The sequence below is a fragment of the Haliotis rufescens genome, unplaced genomic scaffold (genome assembly GCF_023055435.1).
Source record: "Haliotis rufescens isolate VD_foot unplaced genomic scaffold, xgHalRufe1.0.p SCAF_2, whole genome shotgun sequence".
NCBI classification, from domain to species: domain Eukaryota; kingdom Metazoa; phylum Mollusca; class Gastropoda; order Lepetellida; family Haliotidae; genus Haliotis; species Haliotis rufescens.
This window is the reverse complement of record NW_025963890.1, coordinates 64048289-64065394: the sequence shown is the minus strand read 5'-3', so window position 1 is coordinate 64065394 and position 17106 is coordinate 64048289. Positions and strand designations below refer to the sequence as shown.

The following is a 17106-nucleotide window of genomic DNA, read 5'->3' as shown; positions in this document are numbered from 1 at the left end:
GTTAAAGGTGGGTGTGTTGTCAAGGAGGCGAGGTATACACGTTAAAGGCGGGTGTGTTGTGAAGGATGCGAGGTATACACATTAAAGGTTGGTGTGTTGTCAAGGATGTGAGGTATACAAGTTAAAGGCGGGTGTGTTGTCGAGGATGTGAGGTATACACGTTAAAGGCGGGTGTGTTGTCGAGGATGCGAGGTATACACGTTAAAGGTGGGTGTTTTGCCAAGGATGTGAGGTATACAAGTTAAAGGTGAGTGTGCTGTCAAGGATGCGAGGTATACACGTTAAAGGCGGGTGTGTTGTCAAGGATGCGAGGTATACACGTTAAAGGTTGGTGTGATGTCAAGGATGCGAGGTATACACGTTAAAGGTTGGTGTGTTGTCAAGGATACGAGGTATGTACGTTAAAGGTGGGTGTGTTGTCAAGGATCATGGACTACTGTCAGTTTGCATAAATTCATGTAGATCACTGACAAAATACGTTATAGATTCAACGTGTGTATATTTCCTTATATTTATCTATCGATTCCAAATGATTTTGTCAGGTCACGAAACTACACTCAGATAAAGATGTTTATGCTCAGGTGGTTTTCATACGTTATATCATGTTTTCAAATATATGTTCACATGGAGTAAGATACACGGCATAAGGTTAGAATCATTCATATCCATCAAACGTCACATACGCTTTACATTACGTGAGAATGTCACAAATATACACACGTGGTAATTTTACCCACAATGCATACATCTAAGTAGCAGCGTGGCCATGGTCGGGTACAGTTTCGTAGTAAGTGAGAACGAATCACACTGTATCATTGCATGTGAAATGGATGTCACGCACTTCACTAATGAGAAATTCGAATCCCGGCACAGGACACAACACATTAACGCTATCACAACTCGGCTACCCCATCAGGTGTATGTGAGGCGGTAACATGTGACATAGGGGTATTTAGCAATTTGTGGCGTATTATATGGATGCGTTTATGAAACATGTTTCTTCTACATTTAAACGATTTCATTATGTACTTACTGTCATTTAGCAGTATGCATGATCAAGGCATGTCGTAGCTCCAACACGTACTAAACATAAACTACGCCGCTTAAGACACAGTTTATAAAATGTTTTCTAGCATTCTGAGAAATGCATGGCATTTTCCTTGAAATCCGATCGATATCCGGATTAACCACGTTGTGTAGCTAAGTGTAATCAATATCCGGTAGCTATGACACCAAGAACACATATTAAACAGGTACAGAACAGATGTTCTGTTCCACTTCCTTTTTTTCAAATCTGAGTTAATGTTTGGGCGTTGTTATGTGACATTTCATAACATGAAATGTCAAATCAAGATGACAATACGCTTACACAGATATCGAAACAACTGAACAACAACATACTACTATTTAAAATATTACGTATCTTCAATAAAATCTTGACATATATGTTAAATATTCCAAATGCACATGAGGACGCACATTTTCGCTCGTATGATTTTGAGTCTTTCGTCACACCACAAGCCCTACCCGTGACATGCACGAAGAGTTGTCACCTGTCGGTCAATACGACAAACCAATCACAATGCACGTAAAGATTGAAGTACTTTGATAAATCAATTATGGCAATGTGTGATAAAAAAAATCTGTGTAAAATACGTACCGTCATTTCTACTTTACAAAGTAGATGAACAACAGAATTGTTGATGTTAAAGGGGCACTGATCTAACGCAATTCTCCGGACTGGTTGTTGCCTTTGTTATTGTTTTTTCCCCCGTGAGTACCCGGATTATACGCTACGCAGCTGAGCGTGACCAGAGACTGGGCTACCGTGTGCAAGGACAGCTAAATAAACTTGGAGGCTGGAGGCAATATTTGTTTTACGCATTTTTGAACACTGATTGGTTAACTGTGATCTATAAAGATTTCGACAAAGGGCGCATGTTAATTAATTTCTTCAGCCTAAACAAACAGACAAAAAGAACGGTGGAGCTCATCGGATGTCGTCATTTGGAAATACACCTGATGGTTGTTGTTTAATAATTAAATAAAGTATCCATGCAGTGAAAGCATTTTCGGATTTCGGATTGCGTCGATAATACGATTACTACTCCCTTGTTGTCATCCACGTTTTCTGGTATAACCATACACTTGTGTATTTGTCGTCATTCACTTGATGCTCAGTTAATGAATTTATTACGGGTATAATTAGTGGTAGCACGACTTAGATTACCTGAGAAAGGTTCCCATTTGGCATTTATTGTGTCTGGGGTAATTATTCAATCTAAATACAGGTTTGAAGTGAGGTGAAATGTGTGTTATGTAATATGCACGTGGCAGCCCAGCAAGAGGTGAATGATCAGTTGATTAACTTTTTTTGTAAATCAACGGATCGTTCCTAGTCATCAAAGGATTAACAGAAAATACGTTGATTGATTAATCACTGTTATCTTGCACAGTGGACATGTCAAAAGTGAGTGTTTACATGTCTAGGTTTACTAAAACAAAGGGAATACTCATATCATGGCGTGAAGTGCCGATGTTAAAACAACATACTTTGTTCAAAGGGTTAACTGGTAATACGTTGATTGATTGCTCATTGTTATCTATCACTCAATGGATTTTTTAGGAACCGTGGACGTTATGAAAATAGTTTTCACGTGGGCTTTCTCAGCCGACCCTTGAGACTTGACACCTATGTGAAACACCTGAAACAATCTAAGTGATCAGTTGAGAAACGAACACGGGTTATAATTATCCCGAAACGATATATATCTTTTAAAATATTTGATTGTTACAGAGACACGTGACATCGAATAAGTTTCTTTGTACAGCTGCAGACGAGTAGGATATTGTTCCTTTGTGTGGATATTCACGGATACATTCCTCGAACAAGGAAGCTGCCTAAAATTTATACACATAAATTTGGTAGGTTGTAATTATGGTATTTGCATCTTGTTTTCCTTCATTTGCGGTAGCATTGAACCGATTCGTTCTTGTTCCTCTACATCTTGTTTGGGAAATTCTTCAATGCGCGATAGACGTTGTTTTCCTTTGTAAGCGTGTATATATTACCGTCAATTTGTAAAATGTGATTCTCTCAGGCAATTTATAAAATGTGTAAATATTTCAGGCATTTTGACTGAAAAATCTGTCCAGATTGACTAAAATTGAATAAGACGATCCAACGGGCCTAAAAACATCACAACAGATTATTAAGTAGGATGAGAAGCCAAACAACATAGAAACGACTTTTCAACGTAACATTTTCAGTCTCTTGGTGATGACATTAAACATCAAAAAGTTTGGAATTCGTTATCATAATAATACAGATGGAAATGTTTTTCAGTCACTTTGTAAAATAACTGAATATTTAGGCGTTTAATAAATTTGAAAATGTTACACATTTTGATAGTAAAAAGATATACACACTATAAAAAAGCAATGCTCAGGTGAAATATTTACTTTGTGTTGCAAGTCAAAATAGTGTAAACGAAAACCGCGAAATTACCAAGCAAATGACATATCAAAACTTCGTCATCATTACCGATGCAACCCGCAAAGATACCTACATTTCCTTATTATCTCGAAAACTGTATTTCATTTTGTTGATCAATGTGACCATACGCCCTTATTACTACCCATAAAAATGACTAATGCGCTTACGAATGGCGCAGCAGAGGTCGCGAACTAGTCTAGATTTCTGCTCTTCATCCGGGTACTCACTGGAGAAAAAACAATAACAAAGGCAACAACCAGTCCCGGGGAATTGCTTTAGATCATTGCCCCTTTAACTCATGCACGGGTCATGCACGGTGAAAATTTAAATGTACGCACGTGCGTTTGATTACATTCAGTTAACGGCACATAACTGCGACATCCATCTCTGACGATCTATTTCCAAATGTAATTCAGTTTAATATCCATTTTGATATGTACCAAGAGGTGATAAATATTTTCAAGTAACTGAAATAGCCACCAGTTACAAAACAATACATTTTCATATGTAACTATTTTACTTTAATGAAAGATAGTGTGTTTACATTTCAGTCCTTTGGTGGCGTTTTAAGAGTTGCTAAAAATCATAAAAGCTTAATTTGAAGACAACATAGGCTGATGTTCCTCGGGCCTTTCATATACAATCTATTCATATTGATATTTCACAAGTGGTATGTCAGCTACATGCAGGTTAAGTTTAGACAACTACTGGTAATCCAGGATAATTTGAATTGTGAACTGACAATTAACCCCATGTGACGTCTGAGGCCTGCATCACTTCGGGCTTTCCTCCCACATTAAGCTGACATGCCGTGATATAACTGGAATACTGTTAAAAGCAGCGTTAAACCCAACTCACTCACTCACCATGCGAATTGTTATGAGGTTTTGGTCATATTGACTACAGGTTGGTAGCAGTATGATGAGTCTTGGAAGTCACAAGTAGTGGAATGAGATCATGAGCTGCCAAATCCACGTTCTGTAACACTTTCCTACAATTGAACAACCTAGATGATATGGTGTTCGTATAGGAAAATGAAATTGTTGGTGGTTCTTGAAACTTGAAATACTGTCGGACATTTTGGGAAACTAATTGCGGCATTAACTGTAACACAACTTATCTCTTATGGAATCTGTACTTTATTAAGTCTTGGAAAGCCATGTCCTCCCTAGGTTTAGTGGTGTATTCGTTTTCGAATAGTCGTCGCAATGTTATGATTCTAAATTATGAATCGATTGAATCATTGAATCGATTAAAATGGAAGTGCAAATACTATTTCCAAGTCGGAATCTAAGTTCAACATTCCACTGAACATTAATCTTTTCCAAAATGTGCGGATACAATATATTATGATATTATATACTTTCTCAGTGCAGCCTAGCACACTAGGTTACTTCTCTCCTTGGAGCGGGCCAGTCTGATGTGGGTTGGATTGCAATACACGACAGACTTCCATCACAACACTTGTCTTTTCAACTCACATCTACTTTGTTCAGTTGAGTTCACTTTCCTTATCCACGTATAGACGCGAGTTTTGGGTGGCGCTGGTGAACGTAGCTTCGCTGGGGATAGTTGGATTGGTATATAAGATATTACGTTCGATATATTTCATGTACAGTGACAATAAGTACTCAGTAACATGTACCATGGACTATCAATGGGTAACTTAACCTCAGGAACTTCCAAGTAACACATTTGATAATAAGTTGTAGGGATGGGGGTTGTCTTGTGACTTTTCATAAATCTGACGTAATCATATGACATACAATATTAAATGAAAATAAAGCTTACAAAGATATGTTTTGTTTGTTTTTTAACGCCACACTCAGCAATGTACCAGCTATATGACAGCGGTCTGTTAATAATCGAGTCTGGACCAGACAATCCAGCGATTGGCATCAAGACCATTGATCCACGCGATTGGGATACGATGACATGCATCAACCAAATCAGCGAGCCTGACCACCCGATCCCGTTAGTCGATTCTTACGAAAAGCATAGTCGCCTTTTACAGCAAGCATAGGTCGCTGAAGACCTATTCTATCCCGGATCTTCACGGGTCACAAAGATATGTAAACAACACTATCATGGTTATAATAATAATATAAAATATATAAATTAAATGTTACCTGCTTTCAAAAATCTTTGACAAAAGTTTAAATTTTCTCAACAAGGAAATTGAATAACAATATTTTACATTTATGAAAACGCTCATTATTGAATGTTATAGCATATTTGCGTCTGCGTGTAGTAATAAAATGAGGAAGGGCTCAAGTTCTTTCCTCGACCTTATCACTACAACTACTTCCTGGTATATATATATACCGTACTGAGCGTGAGATGGTGTACCCGATATAAGTGGTTACATCACTGGGTGCATTTTCTAATCAACGTAGTTTATATTTCATAAACCATGCAGATATTGTAATGTATTTAAAATCTCTATTGACAAGACCAAAGTGTCACTGAACTTAACTGAAAATGGAAGAAAATGAATGAAAAATAGTTTTCCCCTTTTAAAGCAGTAAATCTCCTTCCCTATTTACCAGTAACGTTCTCATACAAAAAACGTGGAAGTGAACGTGGAACTGGTAGCTCATGAAATTCCACACGTGAGGTTGCCAAGAGTCATGACACTGCTACAAACGTGTTGGCCACGTAATCACAGGTGACTCCTCTCTTGTTGATGATGATACCTCTCTTACAAACTTCGTCAGTAATTCAAATATGGACCAAGGTATCGTGAGCAGCCTCGTACCAACTGAGATCACAACTTTCAAAGCATTACGGATGATGTTTCAGTTGGTTTCATTTTCCTTGCATGTGCGGCATGTGTCGGTGAGCGCCACTGCCCCGGGGATAGTTCCATTTGTAGATAAGACGGAGCTTTCGTTATTTTTTTAAACAGTTAAATGGCAGACCCAGAGAGGAACCAGTAACCCCATTAGCCAGTGGGTAATTTTACGGAAGGAACATCCTAGTTATACATTTGATAACAAGTTCCACGGTTGGGCGTTCCCGTGTGACATTTCATAAACATGACGCAATTACATGCAAAATCAAGTTGACACAAGCTTACACAGACATCCAAACAACAAGAAAAACAGCAGCAACACTACTACTACTGCTATTTTGAATATTACGTACCTTCAATCAAATGATGACCGATATCTTAAATATTTCCAATGTACATTTTGCTGGTATGATTTTGAGTCATTCGTCACACCACACGCTCCTCTGTCCACCTGTCGGCGAATACGACAAACCAATCAGAATGCGCGTAAGGATTAAAATACAGTGATAAAAATAATCCCGAGTACCTAACTCAAATATTGCAATATGTGATCATTTAAAAATTGTGAAAACGATCTATCGTCTTTTCTACATTACAAAGTACATGGATAGCAGAATTGTGTAGCTTGAATTGTACTTGTTAATACAGATAGGGTCAAGGGCGGTAAGAGATTCAAATGTACATCCGCGTGTTTTGTTACATCCTATTTACGACTAATAACAGCGACATGTATCAAGTATCCATTATTTGATCGGCTCGTAGTCAGTGCACTGTGTACTGTGTCGGAGTGAAATATTCATGTTGAGTGAGGTTTACAGTGCGTTAGCACTGTAAACAACATGAACTAGTTGTTGGACACTTAATAACAATAAATATCCCCGATATGTAAGTACAGAATATTCTCTACTTACATATAGGGGTATATATTTATATTTACTAACCAATAACGAGTTCCTGTGATGAAACTCGGCATTCATTAGTCCGGACTAGTACAAGCAGAGACACACATACAGACCATACACACACATACACTTTTGACAAAAATATACTAAATTTATAAAGATATACATAAAATATTACAATGATAGCTGATTTAACATATATACATAATCATAGTCACACACACACACACACACACTCACACACAAGCACGCACGCACGCACGCACGCACGCACACACACACACGTGCACACACACATACACACACACACACACACACACACATACACACACACTAACATACACATTAACACATGTGCATTGTCGTCGCTATATATACGTGTTATAATCTTGAACGCGACGTTAAACCCCATTTCACCTCACCTCAAATAGAAATGGGGACCAAGGAAATTTATCCAGATAACGGTTTTTTCTACTAATAAAGAATTCTTCTTATCATATATACCATAATGAAACCTTTTAAGTGAGCAAAATTGTATCAGTCGAGTAATGAGCCAAAGTGTGTCAAAAACAGGAATAAAATTAATTGATTTTCATTTTAAAATTATTACAAAATTAAAGATCATGTAACCTCCATAGTGACAATCATGTCGTGTGATATCTCAAAATCTGCCTGAATACTTTAGGAGCTTATACAAAATTCCACAATTACTGTAAGAATAATAGAAAGTATGAAAATTTAGTAAATGTTATCCCACCCCCATCTTGTTAAAAATCAACAAATATATAAAGACATATTAAAATACTATGACAAAATAACATTCTTGTACAACAAATTGTGTTAGTTGAACACATGAATCGCTTGAGAAATTTGATTTATCCAATATTGCGGACAAAATGTCCTCCAAGATGGTCGCCAGTACAGGAAAATAACAATATTTCGTCTACACTTCGGACTGTATGAGAAATTTACAAGTCAAAATTTAGGTTTTGACCAGGAACTCTATCTGTCGTATCATTGTCATATAAAAGATAATTTTCGCCTGTGTTATGAATTATAATTGCAGATCTTATTGACTTACTTTGAAGTGTTAATGTGCATCACTTATATGCAATTGATTCAATATTGTCAGTAACTCATCAACAAATCCAATATGTTTCTCCAATACAGTAAGATGCTTTTAGTCACTGCCACCACTGCCACTGGCACTCAGGCCTTCAGGTTCAGCATCAAGTGCAGAGTTTGAGAAAACGAAGCAGGTGCAGTGTTCAGTACGTGGCAGTCCAGGCATGAGACAAGGGCACTTTCTGGAGACGACATATGATCTGTCACTGTAGATGAGATGAGTGATGTATCTGCAGCCATATTTTCGTCTGAAACATGACTCTCACCATGTGTTGCTTGAAAGCATCATCTATTGGTGGGAACATTGTAGCTTCCTTGTCAGTGTTGGAAGCCTAGATAGACATAGCTCAGGTCATCCAGATTGTTCAAAAGTATAGCAGGAGGACGATGCTCTAGCAGAGTTTAGGGACATTTCTAGGCGGCTGAATCAAAACTGACAATCACCATAAGAATATCATGTTTCACAATGTTCTTCTGGATCACAATTACCAGCGTGCAACTGCCTTTCCCTATTCACTACAAATAAATAACAGAGAATACCCAGTCTCGATTATTTCAACTCTGTGCAATAACGCTATTGAAGCTTGGGTCCCAAGCAGTGTATCGCGTTGTGATGCAAGAATGTGAGTTCAAGTAATTTTCAAAAGATCTTATCCTCATCAATATCTAATATTTAGTCATCTAAAGTGATCTCTTCATATTAGAGGTGGGCACTCTCCACCCGCCCCTCTCTACCATTTAATCAATTTTGGTACATGGTGCATCTTGCGTCAAAACCAAACAAGAGCTTAAAATATGCCGGTTCAATGTATACATTGCGACAATCCTTGCTCAATTCTTCCTTGCTGCTGCATTTATCAAAGCAAAGTAATGAAATATTCAAATAGTCAAGTATTTAATTTCCAAATGTGTTTCGATTGGACATCGCACAACGGTTGATATGTCTCTTCTGACTCTTCTAGACTTTTGATATAATGATTGTTACGACAGTATATGTATATATCGTAACAATCGTTATATCAAAAGTAACTAATGTATGACACCAATACCTATATTCCACTCTTTTCATGAACATGTTACATTCAATGCATATTGATATTTGGGAATATTGAGCCCCTGATATATGTCACAACAGAAAAGTGCATTTTGACCCCAAAACAGTATCTGCCACCAAAACATTTGACCACAACCATCATTTTCTAGTCTGTTGGATACAAAAACATAAGCAAAATCTAAGTTTGCTTTGTTCTACTCTGGGGAGGGGTATGTCGACAGTTCGAGGGTCTGGCAACTACTCTATTTGGCCTAGAGTGTTTTGAGCCAAGGCTCAGATCACTCCCCACGCTCAGAGCAGTCCACCCTCACGGGGCCCAACTCGTGGCCCGGCTCAATTCACTCTACAATATTTGAGCCTAGGCTGAGATCACTCTTGAGTGAGTTGGGCCTTGGCTGAGATCACCCCAACGTGTCTGAGCCTAGCCTGAGATCACTCTAGAGTGAGTTGGACTTAGGCTGAGATCACTCTGGAGTGTTTGAGCCTAGGCTTAGGTCACTGTCCCTAGTCTCTGAGCACTCCACCCTCGTAGGCTCAAATCACTCCCCTTACTATTTCAAATGTCCATATTTGATTGAATATTCAGATATATTTGTGTATAAATTTATGAATATATTGGAGGCGAATGTGGTTGGTGTTGTGGGGTGTGCGTGTTGCTTGAATGAATGTGCCCACCCTCCATGTTGTTGTGTCACAAGTTTGAGGATTCGTATGACTACATGTATATGTGTCCATTCTTTAAACACTTACGAAAACAACAACGAAAAAGGTTTTGTCGTTAATATTCAAGAAATTGTATAAAAACGTGTTCAACCAGTTATGTTTTTGTTGTTGTGTTATTTAATTTTATAGACTTGAATTGAACTGTGTGTATCGGTCACAAAGTCGGCAAATGGTTCTGTGGTGGACGTTGATGTGGCGTGAACAGAAGACTGCGATTTCCCTCTTTGGATACGTCCTTTGGCGATGTTCCGACAGGCAGCGCTGAATCTCGGCATTTTCGAACTTGAAAAATGTTGACAATTGAATGACAAAATAATTGGCTTATGCTTTCCTTGTTTTAGCCACTACCACGAGTTACGAATGCCATAACATGCACGCGCTTGACGCACCGTTTATCGAATATCAGACTACCGACATTTCCTAATAACATATATCCAATTTATACACCAGATATTTTGTGTAGTCAGGTTCAATGAACTACATACTACCTGTGCGTTTCATTTTTTGAAGAGTGAATGTTGTATATATGCTCATAACGAACTACAGTTATTACGAACTAAAATTAGCGGTTCCTTTGAGTTCGTTATAACCCAGATTACTGTAGTTAGTTCTGTTGTCGTTTTAAATTTGTTTTCAAGCATTAGTTAGATAAGGCATGTTCGCCAACATTGAACTCTGATAAAAATGACGGATAAATTGTGTTTATTTCTGTCAGTGAATAATGATACATCAAGGTGACCAGCCTGTCATTATTCCTCCTATGTTAAGCAACGTCTGGGAAATATTTGATTGGCCCCGTGAAGATCTGGGTTAGAATAGGTATTCAGCAATCCATGCTTGCTGAAAGAGGTGGCTTTGCTTGTAAAAGGCGACTAACGGGATCGGGTGGTCAGGCTCACTGACTTAGTTGATGCATGTCATCGTATCCCAATTGCGTGGATCGATGGTCATGACATCAATCACTGGATTGTCTTGACTCGATTATTTACAGACCGCCGTCATATAGCTGGAATTATGCTGAGTGCGGCGGTAAAGAAGAAACAAACAACATTTGATGAAAACAAGTACAAAACGTATAGAAGTGATACAACAAACCAATGGATGTATGGTCAGCATGGAATACCAACAGGCTTAGGTGTGATAGTAGGTTATACCCTCAAATCGAAAAACACCATAATACAAACAGTTTTCTAAAATTATTAAATGTCTATCTTGAATAAATCGCCTGGGCCCAATTCAACAAAGCGATCTTAGCGCTACGACTGTCGTAAGTGTATATTAAGTATTGGAGTCACGATCACCTTAGCGCTACGACTGTCGTAAGTGTATATTAAGTATTGGAGTCACTATCACCTCAGCGCTACGACTATCGTAAGTGTATATTAAGTATTGGAGTCACGATCACCTTTGCGCTTCGATCGCTTTGCGGAACGGATCCCAGGTCTGAGGTCACGAAGACGTAAACTTACGTCACTTTGGGAAAGCTGCTTTGTAGCAACTCTAGTTGTGTTCTGGAACACTATCTCCCCGTATTTCCTTGGCGGCGACTTTAATGGTATTGATTGCTCACAATGGCTGCTGAGTGTAGATGCTGCGTGAATGGCTCGCCGAGTCTTGCCTGGCTCTCACGATAAAATATTGTTCTGTGATGACTTCATTTCTGGAGATTCGAACATGCGCTCGCAACTTGATGACGTCGTATATTGGAAAATTTTATTTTTGAGAGGGAAGTGTCTAGTGAGTTTTTCCCCATCGATTTAGCTGGGCAACGCAGATAAACGCAGTGGCCGAACGATCGCATCCAAAAGTGGGAGAGATATGACAATCGCTATTGGGAGAAAAGGTACAGAAAATCGACGTGAGGATTGTGAGAATATGCGGGAAATACCAATACCTAACCCATTTGTTCATAAAATGGACATGTCCGACATTGCCGAGGTCGGATTCTATTCAGGGAATCATCATTATCAAAATACGGGTAAAAAGAATAAAAGCTTTTATCATCATTCTAAAGAAGCTTTACATTATATTGATATCTCATAAGAGATAAATGACTCGTGGTCAATAAACAACTCCCACTTGTCGTTTATTTCTTAAATTTGCGAAGCTACATTGTATTCAGTTGAACCTCCTTATCTCGAACCAGCCACACACAAGCGCTAAATCGAATAGAATGTGTGGCGATAAGGGTAGATTTTAGGAATGCTTCGCTTTGATTATTTCCAAGGATGAAATACTTACGACCACAATGCTGATCTCTTGCGCTGGTCTACCTCACCAAAATAAAGCATTTGCTAAAAATGTTTGTTGAGGTGAAATGGGGTTTAACGTCGTGTTTAAGATTATGTCACTTACTAGTAGATATCGACGTGTGTGGGCGCTAATGTATGATTGTGGTGTTCTTATTCATGTGTGTGGGGGCACGGGTGGCCCAGTTGTCTAAGGCGCCGCGATTCGCTGTGCAGAGTTGCGTCCCTTGGGCACGCCAGGAACCTATGATTGTGGGTTCGAATCCCGGTTCGCTCCAATTGTTTCTAGGTTTGTCAGCACCATGCCCGTGCTCGTTGGTTTTTACCGAAGTGGTAAACGTCTGAGACCTGCATCACTTCGGGCTTTGCTCCCACATTAAGCTGACACGCTGTGATATAACTGGAATACTGTTAAAAGCGGCGTTAAACCCATCTCACTCACTCACTTACTCACTCACTCACTATTCATGTGTGTCGTATTTGAACAACGAGCGGAGAAGTGGAGAAGGCTGTCGGTAATAAGTGGAAATACATTTTGGAACAATGTATTCTTAAGGATACCTAGAATATTAGAAAGAAGAAGGAGTATCACCCATGACAACATAAAAATTGAGGGCATCGCCGATGACATCATGAGTTATGGAGTATCACCCATGACAACATAGAATGAAGGAGCATCGCGCATGACAACATAAGAGTTATGGAGTATCACCCATGACAACATAAGAATGAAGGGCATCGCCCATGACAACATAAGAGTTATTGAGTATTGACCATGACATCATAGAATGAAGGGCATCGCCCATGACAACATAAGAGTTATAGAGTATTGACCATGACAACATAAGAATGAAGGAATATCGCACATGACATCATAAGAGTTATGGAGTATCGACCATGACAACATAAGAGTTATGGAGTATCGATCATGAAGGAATATCCCCCATGTCAGCATCACACGTGAAAGATAAGATGGATGGAATATGACCTGTGACAGCATAACGAATGCGGGGCCATCACCCATGACATCATAAGAACAAAGGAGTATCACCCATACCAGCATATGCATGAAGGATAATCACCCATGAAAGCATGAACATGTAAAAGGAGAAGAACCCAAGATATCAGAAGAATGAAGGGGCATCGCCTATGACAGTGTAGGGAGTATCGGCAATGACATCATAAAAATGAAGGTGATTCATACATGCAAGTTTAAGAATAGAGGAGAATCACACATGACAGCTTAAGAATGGTTGAGAATCACACATGACATCATAAGAATGAAGGAGAATCACACATGAAAGCATAAGAATGAAGGAGAATCACACATGACATGATAAGAATGAAGGAGAATCACACATGACATCATAAGAATGAAGGTGAATCACACATGATATTATAAGAATGAAGGAGAATCACACATGACATCATAAGAATGAAGGTAATCACACATGACATCATAAGAATGAAGGAGAATCACACATTGCATCATAAGAATGAAGGAGAATCACACATTGCATCATAAGAATGAAGGTAATCACAGATGACATTATAAGAATGAAGGAGAATCACACATGACATCATAAGAATGGAGGTAATCACACATGGCATCATAAGAATGAAGGAGAATCACCCATACCAGCATATGCATGAAGGATAATCACCCATGAAAGCATGAACATGTAAAAGGAGAAGAACCCAAGATATCAGAAGAATGAAGGGGCATCGCCTATGACAGTGTAGGGAGTATCGGCAATGACATCATAAGAATGAAGGTGATTCATACATGCAAGTTTAAGAATAGAGGAGAATCACACATGACAGCTTAAGAATGGTTGAGAATCACACATGACATCATAAGAATGAAGGAGAATCACACATGAAAGCATAAGAATGAAGGAGAATCACACATGACATCATAAGAATGAAGGAGAATCACACATGACATCATAAGAATGAAGGTGAATCACACATGACATTATAAGAATGAAGGAGAATCACACATGACATCATAAGAATGAAGGAGAATCACACATGACATCATAAGAATGAAGGAGAATCACACATGACATCATAAGAATGAAGGAGAATCACACATTGCATCATAAGAATGAAGGTAATCACAGATGACATTATAAGAATGAAGGAGAATCACACATGACATCATAAGAATGAAAGTGAATCACACATGACGTCATAAGAATGAAGGAGATTCACACATGACATCATAAGAATGAAAGTGAATCACACATGACATCATAAGAATGAAGGAGAATCACACATGATATCATAAGAATGAAGGAGAATCACACATGACATCATAAGAATGAAGGAGAATCACACATGACATCATAAGAATGGAGGTAATCACACATGGCATCATAAGAATGAAGGAGAATTACACATAACATCATAACAATGAAGGAGAATCACACATGACATCATAAGAATGGAGGTAATCACACATGGCATCATAAGAATGAAGGAGAATCACACATGACATCATAAGAATGAAAGTGAATTACACATGATGTCAAAAGAATGAAGGAGATTCACACATGACATCATAAGAATGAAAGTGAATCACACATGACGTCATAAGAATGAAGGAGATTCACACATGACATCATAAGAATGAAAGTGAATCACACATGACATCATAAGAATGAAGGAGAATCACATATGATATCATAAGAATGAAGGAGAATCACACATGACACGATAAGAACGAAGGTGAATCACACATGACATCATAAGAATGAAGGAGAATCACACATGACATCATAAGAATGAAGGTGAATCACACATGATATCATAAGAATGAAGGAGAATCACACATGATATCATAACAATGAAGGAGAATCACACATGACATCATAAGAATGAAGGAGAATCACACATGACATCATAAGATAGAAGGTGAATCACACATGACATCATAAGAATGAAGGAAAATCACACATGGTATCAAAAGAATGAAGGTAATCACAGATGACATCATAAGAATGAAGGAGAATCACATTTGACATTATAAGAATGAAGGTAATCACACATGACAGTATAAGAATAAAGGAGAATCACACATGACATTATAAGAATGAAGGAGAATCACACATGGCATCATAAGAATGAAGGTGAATCACACATGACATCAAAGGAATGAAGGAGAATCACACATGACATCATAAGAATGAAGGAGAATCACACATGACATCATAAGAATGAAGGAGAATCACACATGGCATCATAAGAATGAAGGAGAATCACACATGACATCATAAGAATGAAGGAGAATCACACATGGCATCATAAGAATGAAGGAGAATCACACATGACATCATAAGAATGAAGGAGAATCACACATGACATTATAAGAATGAATGAGAATCACACATGACATCATAAGAATGAAAGTGAATCACACATTACATGATAAGAATGAAGGAGAATCACACATGACATCATAAGAATGAAACTGAATCACACATGAGATCATAAGAATGGTTGAGAATCACACATGACTTCAAGAGAATGAAGGAGAATCACACATGACATCATAAGAATGAAGGTAATCACACATAAGATTATAAGAATGGTTGATAATAACACATGACATCCTAAGAATGAAGGAGAATCACACATGACATCATAAGAATGAACGAGAATCACGAATGACATCATAAGAATGAAGGAGAATCACACATGACATCATAAGAATGAAGGAGAATCACATATGATATCATAAGAATGAAGGAGAATCACACATGACATCATAAGAACGAAGGTGAATCACACATGACATCATAAGAATGAAGGAGAATCACACATGACATCATAAGAATGAAAGTGAATCACACATGACATCATAAGAACGAAGGTGAATCACACATGACATCATAAGAATGAAGGAGAATCACACATGACATCATAAGAATGAAAGTGAATCACACATGACATCATAAGAATGAAGGTTATCACACATGACATCATAAGAATGAAGGAGAATCACACATGACATCATTAGAATGAAGGAGAATCACACATGACATCATAAGAATGAAGGTAATCACAGATGACATTATAAGAATGAAGGAGAATCACACATGACATCATAAGAATGAAGGAGATTCACACATGACATCATACGAATGAAGGTGAATTACACATGACATCATAAGAATGAAGGAGAATCACACATGATATCATAACAATGAAGGAGAATCACACATGACATCATAAGAATGAAGGAGAATCACACATGACATTATAAGAATGAAGGAGAATCACACATGGCATCATAAGAATGAAGGAGAATCACACATGACATGATAAGAATGAAGGAGAATCACAAATGACACTATAAGAATGAAGGAGAATCGCACATGACATCATAAGAATGAAGGAGCATCACACATGACATGATAAGAATGAAGGAGAATCACACATGGCATCATAAGAATGAAGGAAAATCACACATGACATCATAACAATGAAAGAGAATCACACATGACATCATAAGAATTAAGGTAATCACACATGACATCATAAGACTGAAGGTAATTACACATGGCATCATAAGAATGAAGGAGAATCACACATGACATTATAAGAATCAAAGTGAATCACACATGACGTCATAAGAATGAAGGTGATTCACACATGACGTCATAAGAACAAAGGTGAATAACATATGATATCATAAGAATTAAGGAGAATCACACATGACATTATAAGAATGAAGGTGAATCACACATGAAAGCATA

The 17106-nt window shown here is 38.0% G+C and overlaps 1 protein-coding gene across 2 annotated transcripts in view; it reads right to left on the bottom strand.

Annotated features, from left to right (window-relative positions):
* LOC124124083 overlaps positions 1–17106 on the bottom strand; it is a 53204-nt gene that overhangs the window by 5356 nt on the left and 30742 nt on the right. Inside the window, exon 3 of one of the 2 annotated variants that reach the window (XM_048400317.1) lies at positions 6644–6741. The exons of the other annotated variant lie outside the window; for it this stretch is intronic. The gene's annotated coding sequence lies outside the window, so the exon portion shown is untranslated. The remainder of the gene's footprint in view (positions 1–6643; positions 6742–17106) is intronic. 2 annotated transcript variants of the gene reach the window in all.